The sequence below is a fragment of the Rhodnius prolixus genome, unplaced genomic scaffold (genome assembly GCF_049639745.1).
Source record: "Rhodnius prolixus isolate KJV_2025 unplaced genomic scaffold, Rpr scaffold_9, whole genome shotgun sequence".
Classification (NCBI taxonomy): Eukaryota; Metazoa; Arthropoda; class Insecta; order Hemiptera; family Reduviidae; genus Rhodnius; species Rhodnius prolixus.
The window spans coordinates 3,459,320-3,475,693 of NW_027411604.1; the positions used below are offsets into that span (position 1 = coordinate 3,459,320).

Sequence of the window (16,374 nt, forward strand, 5' to 3'; positions counted from 1 at the left end):
GCATCCAACTATTGAAATTAGGTGACTATTTCTACTTTTTCCACTAGTTTTTACTTCTTATTCTTCAAAATAGAGCGACCTAAGATGTACAATCTGGCATTACCCTTAATATTAACTATCAATTCCAGAAACAGCAGCCAACTATTGAAATTAGGATTCTATTTCTACTTTTTGCCATGGTTTTTACTTCTTATTCTTCAAAATAGATCGACCTAACATGTACAATCTAGCATTGCCCTTAATATTAACTACCAAATGCAGAAACAGCATCCAACTATTGAAATTAGGTGACTCTTTCTACTTTTTCCACTAGTTTTTACTGCTTATTCTTCAAAATAGAGCGACCTAAGATGTACAATCTAGCATTGCCCTTAATATTAACTACCAAATGCAGAAACAGCATCCAACTATTGAAATTAGGTGACTCTTTCTACTTTTTCCACTAGTTTTTACTTCTTATTCTTCAAAATAGACCGACCTAAGATGTACAATCTTGCAATGACCTTAATATTAACTACCAAATGCAGAAACAGCTGGATTCCAGTGAAATTATGAAACTATTTCTACTTTTTCTACTAGTTTTTGGTTCTTGTTTCTCAAAATAGATCGACCCAACATGTACATTCTACGATTGACTTTAATATTAACTATCAAATGCAGAAACAGCATCCAACTATTGAAATTAGGTGACTATTTCTACTTTTTCCACTAGTTTTTACTGCTTATTCTTCAAAATAGAGCGACCTAAGATGTACAATCTAGCATTGCCCTTAATATTAACTACCAAATGCAGAAACAGCATCCAACTATTGAAATTAGGTGACTCTTTCTACTTTTTCCACTAGTTTTTACTTCTTATTCTTCAAAATAGATCGACCTAAGATGTACAATCTTGCATTGACCTTAATATTAACTACCAAATGCAGAAACAGCTGGATTCCAGTGAAATTATGAAACTATTTCTACTTTTTCTACTAGTTTTTGGTTCTTGTTTCTCAAAATAGATCGACCCAACATGTACATTCTAGGATTGACTTTAATATTAACTATCAAATGCAGAAACAGCATCCAACTATTGAAATTAGGTGACTATTTCTACTTTTTCCACTAGTTTTTACTGCTTATTCTTCAAAATAGAGCGACCTAAGATGTACAATCTAGCATTGCCCTTAATATTAACTACCAAATGCAGAAACAGCATCCAACTATTGAAATTAGGTGACTATTTCTACTTTTTCCACTAGTTTTTACTTCTTATTCTTCAAAATAGATCGACCTAACATGTACAATCTTGCATTGACCTTAATATTAAGTACCAAATGCAGAAACAGCTGGATTCCAGTGAAATTATGAAACTATTTCTACTTTTTCTACTAGTTTTTGGTTCTTGTTTCTCAAAATAGATCGACCCAACATGTACATTCTAGGATTGACTTTAATATTAACTATCAAATGCAGAAACAGCATCCAACTATTGAAATTAGGTGACTATTTCTACTTTTTCCACTAGTTTTTACTTCTTATTCTTCAAAATAGAGCGACCTAAGATGTACAATCTGGCATTACCCTTAATATTAACTATCAATTCCAGAAACAGCAGCCAACTATTGAAATTAGGATTCTATTTCTACTTTTTGCCATGGTTTTTACTTCTTATTCTTCAAAATAGATCGACCTAACATGTACAATCTAGCATTGCCCTTAATATTAACTACCAAATGCAGAAACAGCATCCAACTATTGAAATTAGGTGACTATTTCTACTTTTTCCACTAGTTTTTACTGCTTATTCTTCAAAATAGAGCGACCTAAGATGTACAATCTAGCATTGCCCTTAATATTAACTACCAAATGCAGAAACAGCATCCAACTATTGAAATTAGGTGACTATTTCTACTTTTTCCACTAGTTTTTACTTCTTATTCTTCAAAATAGACCGACCTAAGATGTACAATCTTGCATTGACCTTAATATTAACTACCAAATGCAGAAACAGCTGGATTCCAGTGAAATTATGAAACTATTTCTACTTTTTCTACTAGTTTTTGGTTCTTGTTTCTCAAAATAGATCGACCCAACATGTACATTCTAGGATTGACTTTAATATTAACTATCAAATGCAGAAACAGCATCCAACTATTGAAATTAGGTGACTATTTCTACTTTTGCCACTAGTTTTTACTTTTTATTCTTCAAAATAGATCGACCTAAGATGTACAATCTTGCATTGACCTTAATATTAACTATCAAATGCAGAAACAGCATCCAACTATTGAAATTAGGTGACTATTTCTACTTTTTCCACTAGTTTTTACTTCTTATTCTTCAAAATAGATCGACCTAAGATGTACAATCTTGCATTGACCTTAATATTAACTACCAAATGCAGAAACAGCTGGATTCCAGTGAAATTATGAAATTATTTCTACTTTTTCTACTAGTTTTTGGTTCTTGTTTCTCAAAATAGATCGACCCAACATGTACATTCTACGATTGACTTTAATATTAACTATCAAATGCAGAAACAGCATCCAACTATTGAAATTAGGTGACTATTTCTACTTTTTCCACTAGTTTTTACTGCTTATTCTTCAAAATAGCGCGACCTAAGATGTACAATCTAGCATTGCCCTTAATATTAACTACCAAATGCAGAAACAGCATCCAACTATTGAAATTAGGTGACTATTTCTACTTTTTCCACTAGTTTTTACTTCTTATTCTTCAAAATAGATCGACCTAAGATGTACAATCTTGCATTGACCTTAATATTAACTACCAAATGCAGAAACAGCTGGATTCCAGTGAAATTATGAAACTATTTCTACTTTTTCTACTAGTTTTTGGTTCTTGTTTCTCAAAATAGATCGACCCAACATGTACATTCTAGGATTGACTTTAATATTAACTATCAAATGCAGAAACAGCATCCAACTATTGAAATTAGGTGACTATTTCTACTTTTGCCACTAGTTTTTACTGCTTATTCTTCAAAATAGAGCGACCTAAGATGTACAATCTAGCATTGCCCTTAATATTAACTACCAAATGCAGAAACAGCATCCAACTATTGAAATTAGGTGACTATTTCTACTTTTTCCACTAGTTTTTACTTCTTATTCTTCAAAATAGATCGACCTAAGATGTACAATCTTGCATTGACCTTAATATTAACTACCAAATGCAGAAACAGCTGGATTCCAGTGAAATTATGAAACTATTTCTACTTTTTCTACTAGTTTTTGGTTCTTGTTTCTCAAAATAGATCGACCCAACATGTACATTCTAGGATTGACTTTAATATTAACTATCAAATGCAGAAACAGCATCCAACTATTGAAATTAGGTGACTATTTCTACTTTTTCCACTAGTTTTTACTTCTTATTCTTCAAAATAGAGCGACCTAAGATGTACAATCTGGCATTACCCTTAATATTAACTATCAATTCCAGAAACAGCAGCCAACTATTGAAATTAGGATTCTATTTCTACTTTTTGCCATGGTTTTTACTTCTTATTCTTCAAAATAGATCGACCTAACATGTACAATCTAGCATTCCCTTTAATATTAACTATTAAACGCAGAAACAGCAGCATTGCAGTGAAATTAAGAGACTACTTCCACTTTTTCCACTGGTTCTTACTCCTTGTTTGTCAAAATATATCGACCCAAGATGTATAATCTAGCATTTCCCTTAATATTAGCTATCAAACGCAAAAATTGCATCATTCCAGTGAAATTAACGGATGATTTCTACTTTTTCCATTAGTTTTTAATTCATGTTCTTCAATATAGATCAAACCAACATGTACAGTCTAGCATTGCCCTAAATATTGACTACCAATTGCAGAAACAGCTACATTCCTGTGAAATTAGAAGTCTATTTCGAATTTTTGCTATTGTTTTTACTTCTTACTTTTCAAAATAGATCGACCCAGCATGTACATTCTAGCGTTTCTCTTAATATTAATAATCAAATGCAGAAACAGTAGGTTTCTAGAGAAATTAAGAGGGTTATTTCTACTTTTTCCAAATATTGGGTATATAGATCGATAAATTTCTGTATTTCATGCAAATTCACATAGGTACTGAAGTGTAAATTAATTTTTAATAGCCACTAGTATATTGTTATATAAATAATAAAATAAATAAAATTCTGTGTAAACGATTTCATATTGATGTAAATTAAGGATAACTCAAACATTGTAGCTAAATTTTATTTCTTTATTCGTTTCTTATTAATGATCTTAGTTTTATAGATTCTATAACATAATGGTAGTTCTTATTTAGGCGATCGTATGATTTTACTTTTAGAATTTTTATTAATTGGGACTCTTTTTGGAGAAACTCTCCCAGATAATGTCTTCTCATCTGTGAATACAGCGGACGGACAAAGAGAAAGTGCTCCAGGGTTTCAATTCTATTTAGATTGCACATTGTGCAGATTGAGTTGGTATCTATGTGGTAATAACCATTTCTAGACCTGATTCTCAATGCCTTGCAACTTGATACTCGAATCTGGTTCACCACTCTGAGTTTGTCTAAAGCGCAAGTATAATAAATGTATTTCTCATTAAGACCCAATAGACTAATATCTTTATACAAGCGACTACAGCCAGAATGAACAGCCCTATCGGCATCGAGCGAAAGAAGATGATTAAACCATTTTTCAATCAAATCTGGTACCCTCTGTTTTATGCACTTCCCATTATCAGAATGAACAAACTCAGATTCGCCAATAATGGCAAGCCGTTGCTGCAATTGGGAGAAACAATTCCACTCTACTTTAGGCAATCGTTTGTCACTCATGTTCACGATGCGCAACCAGTAACCCAGGATCCTCTTAAACACATGAACACTTGATGCCAATCGGCCAGATTCAAGTCTCCCCTGGAGTTTTATTTTTTCTACATTTGGGCGTCATGATTTGTATATTCAATCTCTGTTTTAAGTTTAGTGGTGTATTCGAACTTTTATTGTTAATGAAAAAAATAATGTTTTGACCAACAGTATGTTTTCAAATAGGCTAGGCAGCTTATTTTGTTAAATTACTTCTAATCAAAAATTGTAAAAAAGTTAATCAAAAAATGGTTAATTAATTCGAAAATGATTTCTATTCCCCCCCTACCAACAGAAAATTTTATAAATAGTTTTAATTTTTAATTTTATTTTTATTTCGTTTTATACATTATGTAAGGTAAATAGATTTTTTTAATTTTCTAATCATTGTTAAATCATTGGGTGGTTGGATGATTATTGTTAAATTTGCTATTTAAACATATGTTGTTGCACAAAATTCACTTGGGAAACCTAAAGGTAACCTTCCATCTTGTTACTGTTCGGTTCGGCTATCTCATGAAGGTAAGTGTTTGTTTCTTGTGCGGGAAACGAAGCAGTTTTCACGATCCCCATGTCTTTAGTTATTCAAAATTTTATTATAATTGGTAACGGACGCCACTTGATATAACCAGTTACACTTCTTTTTTTTTTTAACCAAAAATATAATATTCTTACCAGCGTGAAAACAAAATCCAAAAAGTGTGCTCTTTTTTTACCGAATTATGAACACTTCAAAGGATTAAGACATGGTTAGCTGAAATATGTATGTATATCTCAGCTGTATGAAGTATGTATATCTGATTTAAATTACTTGAGAATTGTTGAGAAACTTGTTTCTTTTGTATATATAAAAGTGGTTTTACCGTAATTTAATTTCGTTTAAGGAAAAATTGTAATTCATAGTTGCATCCAGATAAATGTATTATAAGTACATAAAAATGTCTGAAACATATAATTGAAATGTGTTTGTGTTTCTGACAATTTATTTTTAAAGGACAAGTGCTTTGAACATTTTCTAAACTTTGCTTAAGATCTGTAGGCACAACTGTTGAGTTACTGGTTTTAGCATACCCTGTATCAAACTCAAACTTACATCTACTATATACGTTTCTTTTTGACAATTTTTTCACCAAAAATTCACTCACTATCGTCAAGTAATTGCTGACGACCAACAACTCTACATCTACATCTCCTCTTAAAAAAAAAAGAAGTTAGTTTTTTAAAAAAAGTTATTTATTCCTTTACAGTTACCTGTGAAAGATTAATTATTTGACTTTAAACATAATAATCCCCACAGGGTATAAAATGTACTCATATCTCGTGAGTTATCTAAGTTATCTCATGGAATTTGTTATATGTTTATTTAGCTTCTGATAAAAGTCGAATTTATTATAAAACTATATAATGGAAGAAAGATTATTGCCGATTTTAGCCCTAATTTTTGTATTTATTTTTGCAAAGCTTTCGATCTAGTTACTAGCTCATCTTCAGGGCTATGAAATTTATTTTACGGTAATAGATTTTAATGCACATTTGATAGATATAAAAAAAAACACAGCTAAAGAAAATGATTAAAACTATTTAAAATCTTCTAATTTCCATTTTGTTGCAGGAACCAATGGAAACCAGTGAATCAATGCAGATAAACGTATTGAATTATATGAAAATTACATGTTTCTCAGCAACATGACTTATTCTAGCAACAGCAAGTATTCAAGTTCCGTTAAACATTACTTTACATACTTCTGTGAAGGCATGGTTGGTACAAAGTTGTGCGTATCACAGAGTAAAACCACTTCACTCTCTATGCACACAACCTAATTTGGTAGTTGTTTTCGTAAATCTCGCCTTTAAAAATAGGCATTACTTTACTTTTTTACTATTTCCACATATTAACGGATTTACTCAATATCTTCAGGTAAATGCCGACAGAAGTTAAAAGGAATACTGAATATGCCGAGGAAGTTCAGATCGGCTAGGTTGCAGAGCACTATGGATTTATAGACACCTCCTTCATTTAAATCTACAACTACTTGGTAAGTACCTTAAGATAAGTAAATTTTCCATTTTTGCATGAGTTGTTACCCTGTAGGCTGGAAATGATCAATATAGATTTTGGAAATTTTAATTTTTCTCGCCGGGTATGCGAAATATATTCACGTGTATTTAAAATAGTAGTACGGAATTTGTAAATTATTAGCTCCTGATGATAGTATTGTAGTCATTTTTATGATTTCCACAATTTGAACGTGGGAACTTTGAGATTAATTATTTTATCCCGAATAAATCTTTAAAAAATCCATTTAGTGTATATCCTATATTGACATTCCTAAAAGTAGAAATGAAAATGTATAGTTTACACTGCAAAATTATAAAATAATTAAAACAATTCAAATTAAAAAGTTTACAAATGTGAATGCTGCGCTATCTAGTGTCGACTGTTAAAACTAAAGGCAAACTTAGTTCTAGCAGTCGCCGCTAGAAAGCATAAGCAGTTACTTTTGGCACCTCTTTTATAAGAAATTATACGATTTCAATTTTTAGAAATTACAAGGTAATAGTCAAATCAGTTTCGTTTAAAATGATATTTTTCTTTTTTTATAGAAAAACTTCATAGTGATTTTAAGAACTTTTTTAAACCCAGTGAGTATAATGAAGTTAACTTTTATTTAAATTGTTTTGCTTGATTATTATTGCTGGGGTGTAAACCTTTTTCTATAGTTTCCATTATTTTGGTCACATTTAACCTGAGCTTTCTAACAATGCCAAGTTGCAGCCATGTAATAATGCTCAGCTTACATCTCGAAAAATGATTATCCCTATTGTTATTTTGAAATGTGTAACTTACCTCACATATTATATCACCATGTTTTGGTATCTCTAAGTGTAGTGAGTGTAATTAAAATTAAATTAATCAACTTCTTATTATGTTTGTAAGCCTAATGCCGGTGTTAATACCAAAAAAGCATGCGTTTAAAGATGAATAAATCAGCTATATTATCCAGCATGGTGGACCTAACTAATTTTAATTCATTTTCCTACAAATTAGACCATTTCCCCTGGAAATTGAATGTAGAATAGTTAAATTCATCAGAAACAGATTTAAACTGCTTAAAAATAGGTTTAGGGTAACAAAATAATAATTCTACAGTGTCTATAACAATCTATTAGGTGTGAATTAAATTCGAATAAGTTACTGAGGTTTTAATATAATATTTTTCCTCTTTATCTAGTGCTTTCATCCACATGAAGACTAACAACTCAGGTAAGCTCACCTTTCATCTGAAGTTATCACCTTTAGGGGCCTTTCTTCATACTGAGCAGTACGCCCACAAAGAAGTTGAAGTGATTTGCATCTATTACTTTTTTACTATTTCCACATAATAACGGATTTACTCAATATCTTCAAGTAAATGCCGACAGATACTGATTATGCAGAGGAAGTTCAGATCGGCTAGGTTGAAGAGCACTATGGATTTATAGACACCTCCTTCATTTAAATCTACAACTACTTGGTAAGTACCTTAAGATAAGTAAATTTTCCATTTTTGCATGAGTTGTTACCCTGTAGGCTGGAAATGATCAATATAGATTTTGGAAATTTTAATTTTTCTCGCCGGGTATGCATAATATATTCACGTGTATTCAAAATAGTTATACGAGGTTTGTAAATTATTAGCTCCTGATGATAGTATTGTAGTCATTTTTATGATTTCCACAATTTGAATGTGGGAACTTTGAGATTAATTATTTTCTCCCGAATAAATCTTTAAAAAAATCCATTTAGTGTATATATCCTATATTGACATTCCTACGAAAGAATTCAAATTAAAAAGTTTACTAATCTGAATGCTGCGCTGTCTAGTGTCGACTGCTAAAACTAAAGGCAAACTTAGTTCTAGCAGTCGCCGCTAGAAAGCATAAGCAGTTACTTTTGGCACCTCTTTTATAAGAAATTATACGATTTCAATTTTTAGAAATTACAAGGTAATAGTCAAATCAGTTTCGTTTAAAATGATACTTTCTTTTATTATAGAAAAACTTCATAGTGATTTTAAGAACTTTTTTAAACCCAGTAAATATAATGAAGTTAACTTTTATTTAAATTGTTTTGCTTGATTATTATTGCTGGGGTGTAAACCTTTTTCTATAGTTTCCATTATTTTGGTCACATTTAACCTGTGCTTTCTAACAATGCCAAGTTGCAGCCATGTAATAATGCTCAGCTTACATCTCGAAAAATGATTATCCCTGTTATTTTGAAATGTGTAACTTACCTCACATATTATATCACCATGTTTTGGTATCTCTTAAGTGTAGTGAGTTTAATTAAAATTATATTAATCTACTTCTTATGATGTTTGAAAGCCCAAAACCGGTGATAATACCAAAAAAGCATGCGTTTAAAGATGAATAAATTAGCTGTATTATCCAGCATGGTGGACCTAACTAATTTTAATTCATTTGGCTCCAAATTAGACCATTTCCCCAAAAAATAGAATGAAAAATGGTTAAATTTATCAGAAACAGATTTAAACTGCTTTAAAAAAAGTTTAGTTTAACGAAATAATAATTCTACAGTGTCTATAACAATCTATTAGGTGTGAATTAAATTCGAATAAGTTACTGAGGTTTTAATATAATATTTTTCCTCTTTATCTAGTACTTTTATCCACATGAAGATTAGCAGCCTAATTGAGCTCACCTTTCGTCTGAAGTTATCACCTTTAGGGACCTTTCTTCATCCTGAGCAGCACGCTCACAAAGAAGTTGAAGTGATTTGCATCCATTTCTTTTGTTGGCAATAAACAAACCGAGGAAATCTACCAACCACACTATCTGTGAAGCGGTTATCCTTCAGGTAGGCTTATTTGTTATTTAATATGTTCATAGCATTTTAATATAAAATAAAACCTTTTTTACGATAAAAGATCTTTTCGTTTGAATTAATATTTTTGTCTGAATGTTTAGAATAAAGCCTTTTTAAGTAAAATGATACGCGAAAATACTTAAGCTTTTTTCAATCAAGTTAAACAACTTTCACTTTTATTAGATGAAGAAATAGATAAGTGTATAAAAATGCTAATATTAGAAGGTTATAGTAGAGATGTGAGTTTTTCAGACAAAATTATCTTATTGTATTTTTTTCTGGTTTTCGTACTTTCTTGGATATTTAATTCATTGTAATTAACGTTTATGTATGACGGTTTACGTTTTTCATTCTAGACTAAAAGTTGAATTAACTTCAAAAAAGGTTTAGTACAATAATAAAATGCTATAACATCAACTCAGGATTGCTTGCTGAAATTTTCTTCAATACGGAAAAGAGGATGTTGCCAGAATAAAGAAAAACCTTTGCTATTAATAACTGTCTTTATTTATTTTCTTACATATTTAAAAATATAATACAAAAGTCTAGCATGCAAAAAAGACATTAAAAAATGGTGTATAATGTATAAAAATAATGAATTTAGGTAAAAATAAAATTAGTTCCAAAAAAATCCGTCAGAGGGCGCCACTTATCAAGACAGGTAAGAAATTAGTTCCAAAAAATCCGCCAGAGGGCGCCACTTAACAGACAGGTAAGAAAATAGTTCCAGAAGTTGCCACCAGGTAGCAGTGGTGTAACCTTCCCTATATATACGGCAGCAGCAAAATTTCTCGTCAGTACGACTTGAGTGATGCAGGGGGTAGATCGCTCGTCGCTCCAAACATATCTCTTATCTAGTCTAGTCTAGTCTAGTCTAACATCCATCACCTCTCTCTCAAAGAATCATGATGTCGGGAGATGTTGTCGCTTCGACGGTTCTCCCCACCCTGCCCCGCCCTCCCAGCGAAGTTAGTTATATAGCCTCCCAGAGCAAGATGGCGGCAATTAAACTCACCTGATCGGTAGCCTCCTAGATCGCTCCAGCTGGTCAGTTGCTCTTGCACACTCTCACGACCTGTCGGCCATTGTTTAACCTTTCCTCTAGGTTTCCTTTTTTACTTCTACCACTCTCTAGACCCTGTAACCTTCTTTTTTAGGTTATCCTTTTTATTTTTTCGTCTTTTCTTCATCATTTTGAAATATTAATCAAGCATTATTAATTATTTTCGTTTTATTTTTACTTTTTCATATTAATTAACACATTAAATAGAAAAATAAATAAAATAATTTTTTTAAATAAAAAATAAGATTTTTATTAATTTTTTTTTAAACATGCAATTTTTAATTTTGATGAAATCATGCACATTACGTATAATAACTACATACCTTTTTTTTCTTACAGATTCTCAACCAGATTTGTTGGAATATTCACATTGGGTTGATGATTTTCGTCTTTTTCACTTGGGCTTCCATTGATGATCAGATTTGCAGGCAGCACTCTGGGTATCACCAGTATTGATTCTGAAAATAATTATGTATTGTAAAATAAATTAAAATGTTAAGTACGTTTTACCTAGCATTAAGAAAAACATCTATAACAATTTATGTATATTATAAAGATTCAATAAAGAAGACTGTAATTGATCTAAAGAATTGTTATCTTTTTAAAAAACCTTGATCTTTTCATTCAATGATAATGAAATATAATTCCAAAACACACATTATTCCATATGAATAAAATTAATTTCATTGGAAAAATAAAATGCTACACATAATCTACATTATTATTTAAACATGGTTAAATATTGAGAGTAAGGTGAGTCCTACAGAGATCTAGTGAGTCGTCAACATAATTAAATTTGAATGTAAGATAGTACTGTAAGTCTAGTGAGTGACCAACATAATTATATTTGGGTACAAGAAAGCCCTAAACAATACTAGTAAGTCGTCAACTTGTTCAAATGTGAGAGTAAGGTGAACATACAAAGGTCTAGAGCAGCGGTTCCCCATCTTTTTTCATTAGTGTACCCCCTTACCTGATTGTTTCCTCAGTATGTACCCCTAATATATATCAATATATATAAAATAAATAATCGTATTCTTGATTTTACTTATTCTAACTTTAAATTAACAGCAAAACAATCTGAATATAATGTGTCTTGTAAATAACATATACATATATGTTCCTATTGTTGTAGGAATCATTTATTATATAATTTTTTTCTCATTAATAATATATCTGTATAATTTTTATATCTTCCGCCATAATAATTTTTTTTTTTTGCGTACCCCTAAACAATCTTTCGCGTACCCAAGGTTGGGAACCGCTGGTCTAGAGAGTCACCAACTTGGTTAAATGTAAGTGTAAGGTGATCGTACAAAGGTCTATAGAGTCACTACCATAGTTAAATATGAGTGTAAGGTTGGGTCCTTTAGAAGTCTAGAGAGTTACCAACATGGTTAAATGTGAGTGTAAGATGTCCTACTGAGGTCTAGAGAGTCATCAAAAGTAATAAATAAATGATTAAATCACAATTAAGGTTATGATTAATTTAAATAATTAAAAAATCCAACTAATGACTAAATTAGTCGTTGCTCTTGATTGACTAATCTAAATTAATCGTCAATCATGCGGCAACTAGTCAGAATGAATCTTAATCACGATAAAACCCACTACTAAAACTAACATTTACACGTTTATCTGTTTGTGACTAATGTAGACGTGAATCGCGATTACGTTTTACTCTGAACTTGACTACAATACAGACAAAAAATTATTATAGAAATAAAATTTGCAAATAACAGCTAAAAATATAAAAAAAACAGTCTTAAAGTGTTTGTGAACAATATATAATTATACTAATTATTACGTGTTACACTCACTACAATATTAAAATAGAATAAGAAATTCTTTTAATTTACTGTATCAGACGTCTTAAGGTTAGTCTTAGTGCTTTTTAAAAACGCCAGTGATTGTTTTTTGAGTAAAAAGATATTATTACAATCCAAGTTTTTGACCAGTCAACTGTGAAGGTAACTAACTTCATGTTCAACAAAAGTAACAGTCGAAGCAAGTTCAATAGATTGTGTAACAGTTTTTACTTTACTTTTCTAAAAAAAACTAACAAAATTCTTTGTGAGCAGTTCCATCTTTGACCACAACTTTATACGTATCTAAGGAAGGTTGCATTTAACTTGTTTATAACTCCAATGTGGTGGATTTGAATTTCGTATTTTGAATTTTCGCATTTATTCAACGTAAATTAGATGTAAAATTTAATTTTATTTACCTGTTTTAGCGAGGACCTTGAAGTAGGTTATATCAGAAAAGTTTTCAGGTAAACCTCATTCTACGTGCTGTCTGAAATTTGTGGCATCAAGTATTTTCCTCCGCCGCCAGCTTATGAAAGTTGGTATTAGTACTGAACTGCAATCCAGAAGAATAGCTTAGTAGTTTTGATCAATCCTACGTTCTCGCTAAAAGTTAGCTGGCCAGTCGTTCTTAATGGTCATGTGCAATGAAACCACTACAGCCTTCTAGATTACCAGCTGATTCTGATTGAACAGAAACTTTTTTTAAACTAATAATTTTCTTTATTAATTTTTACATTTATATTCATAAATAACATATAATTAAAAATTAATTACAAAAGAAAATAATTAAATGCTTTTGATTCTTTGCAACATAATACTCGTAGTACCTTTTTAACGTTAGCTTCAATTGGTTTGGAAAAGAAATATTTCGGCGTAATAAAAGAATTGTACAAAGAAAATAGAGCTTTTATTGAAGGTGATGTCAGAAGTGATCTTTCCCCAATAAAGTGAGGCGTTCGCCAGGTAGATCCATTATCTTCAACTCTTTTTATAACAGTGCTGGAGAACATCTTTAAAAGCTAAGAATGGGATGATACTGGAATAAATATAATGGGAAAATATCTCAATAACTTAAAATTTGCAGATGGTGTGGTTCTAGTAGCTAGATCTGAAGGCCATTTGAACAAAAAACGGGACGTGACGATGGTCTTAGTTTGAATTACCAAAAAACTAGTCATTTTAAACAGCGTGGTCAGTAAGTTTAGAAAATAGCATCCCAGTACTGAACTTTTTTTTTTTTTTTTTTTTTTTTTTTTTTTTTTTTTTTTTTGCGCATCAACAGCTGAGGTCATTAGCGCCCGGAGCTTTTTCCAGTGCACTGCCGGCCTCCGGACAGTGTTCTCTCGTTACAGACAACACTGTCCATCACCGGACAGTGAGCTGTAAGAAGCTCCTAGGAAGAGAAAATCTAAGGGTCAGCTGCTGGATTCGAACCCGGGACCTCCGCGTGGGAGTCCAGTATGCTAACCTCATAGCTAATCCCTTCCCTAGTACTGAACTTCTTGAAGATGCTGTTTATCTTGAGCAGTCTATTTTCAAAACAGGCCATCAAAAAAATTCAGAGGCGCACGCTTTTTCTTGAGGAAAATATTGGTCCCTGAAGTGCATGATGAAAGCAAACATAGACATTAAATGGAACTGCAATATACTGCGTATGTTGACGTATAGATGCCATAGAACTTGGTCGACCACAAAAGTAATAGAAAAGAAAATAGAAATTTGGCAAAGAAGCGTTGAGAGGTGCAAGCTAGCTTCAAGAGAAGAGATAGGATCATGATATATAGTAAATTTACATCATTAAAAATCAGAACACGGTTTTCTAGAGAATAATTTAGTCTTAAATCTAGAAAATAATAACAATAGCCACTAGGTCAGGATTACTTTAAGAGCCAGCGAAATCCTAACTTAAAAAGTTTCCTAACATACTTAAGAGATACACTTTTACCATAACATGTGAATATATCGCCTTCAATATATTCATAAAATCTTTAATTCCTATAAAATTCAACATATTTGTATAGAAATATTGTAAAATATTATCTGCTTTCATTAGTAAATTTCATAACTGGATAAACAATTTCTAGTTCGCCGAAATCTTTCTAAAGTATATATATAAATAATAACACTACCAGAGTCTTAAAAATTTATTGTAATGTCGCGTTTGTAAACATCAGACGTACGTTACCAACTTGTTCAATTTTTTAATGTATTAAAGTAAAAAGACATACCTTTCATTACAGGTGGATTAAGTACGAAGCAATAGGATGTTAGTAGAAGCAAAGAACTGAAACATCCACTACTTTCAGCTCATGATGAACTTTATATTAAGAGTAGCCACGTTTTAATCTTGTTTTCAAGATTAAAAACCCAGAAAATATTTGGAATAGAATATTAAGATAAACACCAGTCAAATTTCTCAACGTATAAAAACATATATATATTTTTACTATCTATACTTATTGGTGTTTATTGTTTATAAAAATCTCTTGATTAATAAATTTTATTTCTTAAAAGATTGAGATAAAAGTTGTCTATCTGTCTTAACCTGAAAGATCTTCACAGTAAATAATTTCCATATAAAGTACTACTATATACATTGCACTGAAAAATATTGAAAGTAATTAAAAAAACTCACTGTATACATCATATAGAATATTGCAACATAAAGAATAATGATAAGCAACACCAGAAGACAAACCTTCTACACACAACTTAACCGGTGAAAACCTCTGTTATGGTTGCATTTAAAATATAGAAGGTTAGATTCTAGATCTGATAGTAATAGAAGACACTCATTCTATTAACGAAAAAATTGATATAAGTTTTAATAATTTGATAATCCGTTCTATCCTATTTACCCTTACATCCTATTATGTAGATTTCACCGAAAATGTTCTTTTTGCCCTTGAAGTTTTTTCTTGGATTGACCCAAATTAGATATCTAATTTTAATTTTTTATTTAACAATGTTTAAGATTAACTTTCTAGTAATATTAACGACTATTTCATCCAATAGCTTGGGGTTAAAACAATGTTTATAATCATAATTTATCGTATTCAGAAACTAAAGTAAAAACGTTGTAACATTTGGCCGCTAGATCGCACAGGTTGTACAAAAACAATTACATTAGTTCAATCTAAAGACAATAGATAGAGAAAGTAACCGCTTTTATGAGAATACAAAGTTAAACTATCGGATTCAACGGAATAACTCAATGTATTATACATTGTAAATAAAATAAAAGGCTTTTTAACAGAAAAATTCATCTGCTTCATCCTAAAATGAAATAAAATAATTTATAAGTAAAAAAATTAATCTACCAAATAGCACTAACTAAAGAAAGGGATTAAAATAGCTCAAAAGTACCTGTAGATCCAATAATAGTTCCGAAAAACCGTATAATTGAAGCAAATAGCAGTACTTCGTACTTCACTTACGACTTTAGCTGTTAAGGGTAATGTTCCCTAGTCGTAATAACGTCCCTCTAAGTATAATTGGTAACTATTTCTAAAGAAAAATCTTATTATTAAGTAAAAAAAGAGATATGCACATAATGAAAGAAGTATTCACATTAGCAACCATTTGAATCAAAGGAACCAATAACTTCATACACTACTTCAATTTAGCCCCTAAATAAAAACACATCTTTCAGATAAATATATTATCTAACAAGAAGATAATATAGGGCAAAAACAATAACAAAATACAGTAACAGAGTTTTTTGAGAAATTAGGAAACCATTTCTACATTATCCAATCGTTTTTACTTCTTTTTTTAATACTTAATTAC

General features: G+C 30.9%; 2 long non-coding RNA genes across 4 annotated transcripts; one reads left to right on the top strand and one right to left on the bottom strand.

Annotated features, from left to right (window-relative positions):
* The first annotated feature begins 5,329 nt into the window (after positions 1-5,329).
* On the top strand, positions 5,330-14,960 carry LOC141454084 (uncharacterized). Of its 2 annotated transcripts, XR_012458387.1 has the most exons (8): positions 5,330-6,051; positions 6,454-6,666; positions 6,760-6,877; positions 7,446-7,484; positions 8,075-8,356; positions 9,505-9,702; positions 11,114-11,527; positions 14,826-14,960. It is a non-coding gene; the product is annotated as an uncharacterized lncRNA (long non-coding RNA). The 2 variants fall into 2 exon arrangements; XR_012458388.1 differs by lacking the exons at positions 9,505-9,702; positions 11,114-11,527; positions 14,826-14,960 and adding an exon at positions 8,878-9,477.
* On the bottom strand, positions 11,098-15,338 carry LOC141454085 (uncharacterized). 2 transcript variants are annotated; one of them, XR_012458390.1, is made up of 4 exons: positions 15,221-15,307; positions 14,814-15,130; positions 13,002-13,266; positions 11,098-11,232 (listed from the first exon to the last, which is right to left on the bottom strand). It is a non-coding gene; the product is annotated as an uncharacterized lncRNA (long non-coding RNA). The 2 variants fall into 2 exon arrangements; XR_012458389.1 differs by lacking the exon at positions 14,814-15,130 and having other exon boundaries at positions 15,221-15,338.
* Positions 15,339-16,374: the final 1,036 nt, after the last annotated feature.